Source organism: Myotis daubentonii, chromosome 6 (genome assembly GCF_963259705.1).
Source record: "Myotis daubentonii chromosome 6, mMyoDau2.1, whole genome shotgun sequence".
Classification (NCBI taxonomy): Eukaryota; Metazoa; Chordata; class Mammalia; order Chiroptera; family Vespertilionidae; genus Myotis; species Myotis daubentonii.
This window is the reverse complement of record NC_081845.1, coordinates 47,687,205-47,695,447: the sequence shown is the minus strand read 5'-3', so window position 1 is coordinate 47,695,447 and position 8,243 is coordinate 47,687,205.

Below are 8,243 nucleotides of genomic sequence, written 5' to 3'. Positions count from 1 at the left end.
TGTATGTTTGTTTTTGTTTTGCTTAAAAGCCATATTTTGGATGCCAGTTATAGAATGTAAGCTCAATGAGGGTAACAACTAGGGTTGTCTTGGCCATTCATGCATCCCCAATGCCTAGCCAGGTGCTCAATAAACATTTATTAAGTAAATGAACGAGCCAACTTTATAAGGCAATGTGGTCTAAATATCTGCAGTTATTTTTTCCCCCAAATCTGCACATTTTTTTTAGAGAGAGAGAGAGATTCTTTTTTAAAATACCTTTTTATTGATTTCAGAGAGAACGGGAGAGGGAATGAGAGATAAAAACATCAATGATGAGAGAAAATCGTTGATCAGCTGCCTCCTGCACTCCCCACACTGGGGATTGAGGGGATTGAGCCACAGCCTGGGCATATGCCCTGACCATGAATAGAACGCTGGCCTCCTGGTTCATAGGTTGACGCTCAACCACTAAGAACAGTGGCCAGGCCAGATGTGCACTTTCTATTCTTACTTGTATTTCTCGGCACATAATTGTTTTGTTTACCCTTGATACAATAATGATTTCTGTATCAGTAATTCTGGCATGTACTTTCTTTAAATGATGAATGTATTTATTGTAAATGTTATAAAATATATTAAATAAACATTTAATTGACTGAAACATTTAATTGTTTGATATATATTATTTCCACAAACTGGATACTTTTTGAATGATGCAATGCTGAGGACAGTCCTAGGAAGAGACTTTCTGCATTCATTTTACAGCAGACATCCCAGAATGGGTTAAGGAAGAGGTTCTGAAAGTGTCAGTCAGAAACCTCCCCAAAATCTTCCAAGGGGGACTGTGAGATCAAAACTATTTTTAAAATAGTACTAAGACATTATTTGCCTTTTTCACACTTATTTTCTCCCGAGCACATAGTGAAGTTTTCCAGAGACTACATTATGTGTGATATCATAATAAATTGAATCAAGAAGGTAACTATCTTCTATTAAGCCTGTGAAAAAGAAATCAAAATGAAGCGCACAATTTGAATGTGCTCCTAAACCAAACACTTAGAGACACATAATCACATTTTAAAATTGCCCTGATTTCCATGAAATGCTCTGTCCTTAAACAAAACTTAAGCTTTCTCCATACTAGCATGACCTTATAGCTTCCTTGCCAATCAAGTACGGGTATTTACAAACAATTCAGTTTATACTGGGCCACTGATGTAACAATCACAATAGAAGCAATGCACTTCTGCATGCATGCTTTGTAAGCTAAGCCTTAACTGCGGAAAGCCCCGCTTCTATCACTTTTAGTTTTGCAGTCTCCCTGTTCGAGAGCTGAATAAAATATTCATATCAAGGAAAGTTCTCTGTATTTCCTTTCGACAAACCTATTGTTAAAAAGATTTGCAAAAGCCTGAAACAATGCCAGTCTTCTCACTAAAATTGTTTTGTTCTAGATTAATTTAACAAAAAAATATGTTCTTTATGTTAATAGGCTTTTACCATAGTCACTTTCAATAGCTATTTTAATTTATTCGTTTTAATTTTTCACACGGTAAATCATGATAGATATAACCTATATACAAAAGCTCTTTGGGAGATCCTCAACATGTTTAAGACCACAAAGTTTCCTGAGACCTAGATGTGAGGACCACCGAGTTACAAGAAGGAGCTCCTTCCTCGATGCTGCAGGGAAACAAAACAAAAGTTTCCCCTTTCACTCCTCCTTGGACCACACCTTCCATGGAACACCTGTGATGTCACAAAAAGGCAACATCTTGAAACGAGAGGAATCTAAGTGAGGGCTACACAATAGACAATAGATAGGTCTCCAGATACACCGCAAAGTGTTTTTTATTTTCACTTCCACCCTACATTCAAACCAGAATTATCTTCTGTCAATTCCTGAGAAATTAAACTATTTACCTGATTCTCCTGGCACAATTCCCTACCAAAAAGGTTTCTGACATACTCCTTTGTGAACCTTATATTTCTGATGCCACTACCCAGAGATATTTTTTTATTTTTAATATATTTTTATTGATTTTAGAGAAGAAGGGAGAGGGAGAGAGAGAAAAAAACATCAATGATGAGAAAGAATTATTGATCGGCTGCTTCTTGCATCCCTCGCACTTGGGATCGAGCCTGCAACCTGGCCATGTGCCCTGACCAGGAATGGAACTATGACCTTCTGGTTCATAAGTCGATGCTCAACCACTGAGCCACTGTGGCCAGGCCCAGAGATCTTTTTACATATGGCTTATTTCTTAGCAGTGTGGCCTTTCTCTGGAATGACAAATATATTTTCTAGAAGTACCAACTCTGATATATTGTTAGTGGTTAGCTAAAACATTGTTTGAAAAGGATTCTGAGGCATTTCCAGGCTTAGCAAGACAAATACCATAATTGATTACTCTGGGTAGACTGTGGGTGCTAGAAAAAAGAGTGTTAACTTATGTGTGTGTATTTGCTTACCGTGTGAAATCAGTTGGAATTGCTATGGTCAAACAGATGTAGAGTGAGACAATTTTTAGTCCAAGTAAAAATTACACAGAAATATAGTTTCCATGATTGGACAAAACCAATAATATCACCCTCATAAGCAAATTCAACCCACTTAAAATATAAGCATAAATTTTAAGATTCAAATAAACAAATTAATTTAAAAGCACACAAGAATTGCCTTAAAAGTTTGCAATAACATAGCCTGTGCATCTCTACTACTATAACAGATTTTTTTTATTTTTTTTTTTACCTTTCTCTTAGGATAGATGCCAACTACCCTTGACTTTGGCACTTTTACAACTTTGGCCAGAACTTACATTCAGAAGCAATCTCCTCAGATGAAATTTCAGAAGGTGAATTTTAGAGATGCCAGCTGTGGCTCTTTACAACTTCCAGATGCTGTGACTGCTGCTGTTATAGTGTGGCACCTGCTACAAGTTCTTCATTTCTTTACACTGTATCATCTTGTCGGTGTAATTAATAATTAATACATGGAGAGCAAAAACCTCATACTTACAGAGAAGAGGCTGGTGGTGACCCGAGGTGAGGGGGTGTGGGTGGGCAAAATGGGGGAAGGTAGGCGAAAGATACAAAAAGAAAACAAAAGAAGATAAAAAAGAAAGACACAAGTTGTAGCTGGAGACTTGAGCCAGTCTGACTTTTTCCTTGCTTGGAAGGAAGCACAGATAGCTATATATTTCTTTAGAATATGTTTCTGTGAGTATTAACTCTACACACCACTGCCTTAGCGGTGATACAAGCTGGCAATATATTCTTTTAAATCACATTCTGTTGATAAAATAGAAGAATTTTCAGCTTCTTTGAGAACAAGGCCCAAGCACTGACAAGAACATTAACTTATTCCTTTTCGGATTTGCCTTTTTGTCATTTTGCCTGGGGATTACACTGTGAAGAAGTATACACAGGGAAGGAAGTGCAGCCTGGAGCTAATAAATCTGGCTCTAAATATAGCATTGTGAAGAAATGGGGGGGGGGGGGCACAAAACCTGAAAAGACTAACGTAGAATTTGTTCCCTTGGAAACGAGAATACTTATTGCTTTAGAAACACAATTTTCCCAATGATGAGGCTCTATAATGAATTTCTGACAATATAATCACAAAGAACACTAGTGAGAAATAAATTGGAAGCATAAACATATACATAATTTTATAGTTTACATTTGCATGCATTGACTCCATAGGTCAGACTGCAGAGATTATATATCAAAGATAAAGAGATGTGAACCAGAAGCAATGCCAGTTATTACTTTACTGATGAATGTGGAAGGTCACAATGAGTAGAAATTTGCTCCCTCAACTCCCAATAAAACCTACAAATAATATCAAAATGGAGTTTTAAACCTCATTTTGGAATAAAAAGAAATATATATATATATATATATATATATATATATATACACACACACACATATATATGTATATATATATAGATAGATATGTATGTATATATATACATATGCATATGTATATATGGAAATAAGAACACTACAAAATCCTGTATAATAAAGAGGTAATATGCAAATCGACCATTACACCCTCTCAAGATGGCTGCCTACAACCAGGGGTTAGTGAAGGACGACCAAACAACTGAACAAGCAGGCTGTGTGGGGTGACCAGGCCGTCTGGGAGGTTAGTGAGGGGCAACCAAATGACTGAACAGCAGGCTGCGTGGGGTGACCAGGCTGGCAGAGGGGCAGTGAGGGGTGACCAGGCTGGCAGGGGGGCAGTGAGGGGTGACCAGGCTGGCAGGGGGGCAGTGAGGGGTGACCACGCTGGCAGGGGGGCAGTGAGGGGTGACCACACTGGGAGGGGGGGAGTGAGGGGTGACCAGGAAGGCAGGCAGGTGAGCGATTAGGAGCCAGTGGTCCGGGATTGTGAGAGGGATGTCTGGGATTTGGCCTAAACTGGCAGTTGGACGTCCCCTGAGGGGTCCTGGATTGGAGAGGGTGCAGGCTGGGCTGAGGGCACCCTTTCTCCCCCTCCTCATCCCCCCCCCCCCCCGTGCATGAATTTCATGCACTGGGCCTCTACTAGATAATAGGTAGATGGACCTGTAGGATTTAAATAAAGAAAAAGGTGATTATTAGGAAATAGCATGAGTTTCTTATGAGTAGGTCTTGAAAAAAATTACTTCTAAGAGCAATAAATTTGAATTCTGAAATTCCATAAATAAGATAGCATTCCATGATCTTCCTCTTAAACAAGTGGAGAAATATGGTATTTAAGCCAATCATATTCAAAGGTACATGTTAAGCCTCTTTTATAAAGTAAATGAATTAGATGTAGATGCCCCTAAAGTCCCCTCTAGCTCTAAAATATTTTAAATCTAGGATCCTAATGGATCATTGTCACCAGCTTATCAGAGGAATACATCCTTTATTCTCTCTTAATCAATTTTGTTAACTTGAATAAAAACTTTTTGGTTTGTTTTGTTAATCCTCACCTGAGAATATTTTTCCATTGATTTTTAGAGAGAATGGAAGGGAAGAGGGAGGGGGAGAAAGAGAGAGAGAGAGAGAGAGAGAGAGAGAGAGAGAGAGAGAGAGAGAGAGAGAGAACATTGATGAGAGAGAGACACATTGATTGGGTGACTCCTGCACACACCCCTGCCAGGGCCTGGGATGGAGCCTGCAACCAAGGTACATGCTTTTGACTGGAATTGAACCTGGGACCCTTCAGTCCATGGGTGGTCCCTCTACCCACTGAGCCAAACTGGTTAGAACAATAAAGTCTTAAACCATATTTCTCAAACTGATAGGTGACAGGTACTGGCAGAAATAACATTGCTGAATGACGCATTTAATTTTTTAAATAATCTCAAATGGTTAGGACAGTTTGTTCTTCTTGGTATCCTCAGGGCATATCACAAAGGCTGGCCTAGAGTAGACCTCAAACACTATTTGCTGAAAGAATAATGAATAAGTGGGTCAAACTAACAAGGTGAAATTTATCAAATAAAATTAATTTGCCCAGGTACAGAATAGACTAAACCTGGTTTGATAGCAATTTAGATAAATACCAGTCAGATACAGTTCATTACCAGCTCAATTTAAGCCAAGAGTCCAATTAACAGAAGTATAATACCTAGGGAAATTAATCTCACTGTCATCTGCTCTAGTCAGGCTATGTGCAAAATACTAAATTCCTTCTGGGTATCACTTTCTAAGGCTGACCTTGGCCAGCTAGAGTTCAATGAGAGAGGATAGCCAGGCTCTTTAGAGGTCCGGGAATCTTGTCAGAAGATATCATTGAAGGGTCTGAGATGTTTAATGTGGAAAAGGAAAACAGGAGGGATATGCTTTGAATATTTGGAGAATTGTCATGAGAAAGATATATTAGAGTCATTCTGTGGATCACCCAAGGAAAGAATATGAAAGCCACAGGGAAACAGATCTTGCTTTAGTATAAAGAAGAAATTTCTAACAGATCTGTCCAAAAACAAATTAATCTACCTTGCAAGGAAGGGAACACTCCATCATTTTAAGCGTTCAAGCAAAAAGTATAGTCTACCAGGACCTTGCAGAAAAAATTATTGCTGCGGATGGATATTAGCATGAATGATCTGAAGAGGCCTTCCTGACTTGATGTTCTGTGTGATTTGCTGCCTACCTCTTCAACAGTATCATAATCTCCCTTTTCACTGACTATCTTCATTTTATTTAATACCGTATCAGGTCTCTCTTTGTACTGTCTATCATTATTCTCATTTATTCAGGAGGTAGTCTTATAATCTGACTTCCTTTGCAAAGATAGAGGAGGAGAAATCACTTTTTAAAATCACAAAATCTTTGTTCTAATAGCCAATGGGCTTGCATTTATTTTCATTCTCTTTGACTCTGTTGAGGTATTGTTAACTATTCCATCCTACCTTCTTGCATCCCTTATTTCTATCTTTTTTAATTTCATAATCTTCTTTAGTGTTCTTTCTTTCTCTTCTTCCACCCATGAATAATAGTGATTTCTTAAGGAATTGATGTTTTCTATGTATAGGATTTACTGCCATTTTTTGATGGTGGGATTAAGGTACTGTTAAATCTCTTACCACAATAAGATAATAAGAGCAATATAATTTACATGGTCTCTGTAATTTCTCTACAATGACAAATAGTAAATACAATTGCAAATAGTAAAGAGCCCCCCACTTATCATGGTGTATATGTTCCAATACTCCCAGTTGATGCTTGAAACCATGGAGCGTACCTGACCTTACATGTACTATGTTTTTTCCTATACATGCATGCCCACGACAAAGTTTAATTTATAAATAATGCACAGTACGAGGTTAATAACAGTAACAAATGATAAAATAGACCAATATAACATACTATAATAAAAGCTATGAATGTGATCTCTTTCTAAAATTACCTTATACACTGTACTCACCTTTTTTCTTGTGCTGTGTTTGTGGCTGTCATCCATGTTTTCTGACTATGTTGCCCGAACACAGGCAAATAATTTTGTTTTTATTTTTGAGAGCACATGGTCTCTTCACTGTGTGCACTACACTTGGCTTTATTATGTGCCCTACAGCATTGCCACATAGTGCCAGAGTCCATCTGTCCTTCCATGTTTCATGCCCTGGTACCTCCTTTGCACTTATGAATGTAGGTTCTATTAGGCATCTTCTTCCAGAAGAGCCTGGTTTCCTTGTAACTAAAGACTTGCTTTGAATGGTGCCCTTTCTCCTTGATCAACTTCAACTCTCCTGGAAATGTTACAGCTTCTTCATTAGCAGATGCAGTTCTTCAGTAATTTTTATATTTTTTTAGTCCAAACCTATTCCTGAATCTGTGTAATTATCCCTTACTTGCAGTAAATGGTTTGGTGTCACTCGTTTCATAAAATCCCTTGCCAAAGTCTTCTGTATATGCTTTCTGGTCCAACACATTGCCATCAATCGGAACACATTTTCTGTTCATGTTTTCCACCCACAATATAATGCCTTTTCCATTTTAACTAAGTACTTATCATGCACTGTGGCTATAATTTTTGCAGGTTGAGGTGAAACAGCAACTAGCATGAATTTATTTTTCCTTTGTTACAATTTCTCGGATAAAGGATTCTTTCTTACCTTAGATCTTAGCAACCTCAGCATAAATTTTTTTTCCACATCAAGTTGAGAACGTTCCAACTTCTCACTTGAAGAAAGAATTTATGGCTTCTCTTTGACATATCCGAACTGCAGCACAACTACTCTTGTGCTTTGGGGCGATTTTTAGTAAAGTAAGGTTACCTGAACACAAGCACTGTGAGAGGAAGGGAGAGGTAGAGAGAGACAGAAACATCAATGATGAGTAAGAATCATTTATCAGCTCTCTCCTGCATGCCCCCTACTGGGCATGAGCCCACAACCTGGACATGTGCCCTTGACCTTAATCGAACCCGGGTCCATTCAGTCCCCAGGCGGAGGCTCTATCCACTGAGCCAAACCAGCTAGGGCCATATACATTTATTACCTTATGTTTATATTTCTTCATTATTTGATGGGACTGATCAACTCCATAGGAGAAATAGGAAAGGCTCTAGAATGCATGAAATTAATTCCCAGCCTTTATGGTATTCGAATTATTCATCCTTGTGCAAACAAATTACCTTCAGTAATGTCTCCTAAAATATATATACATATATCTTCTCTGAGCCCATGTAAAAATTAAACACGACTCCCTATAGAGGGGATGCTAATATAGGCGCCGGGCAGAAGAAAAAGAAAAGTGGTTAATTTGATTATCACTGCGCG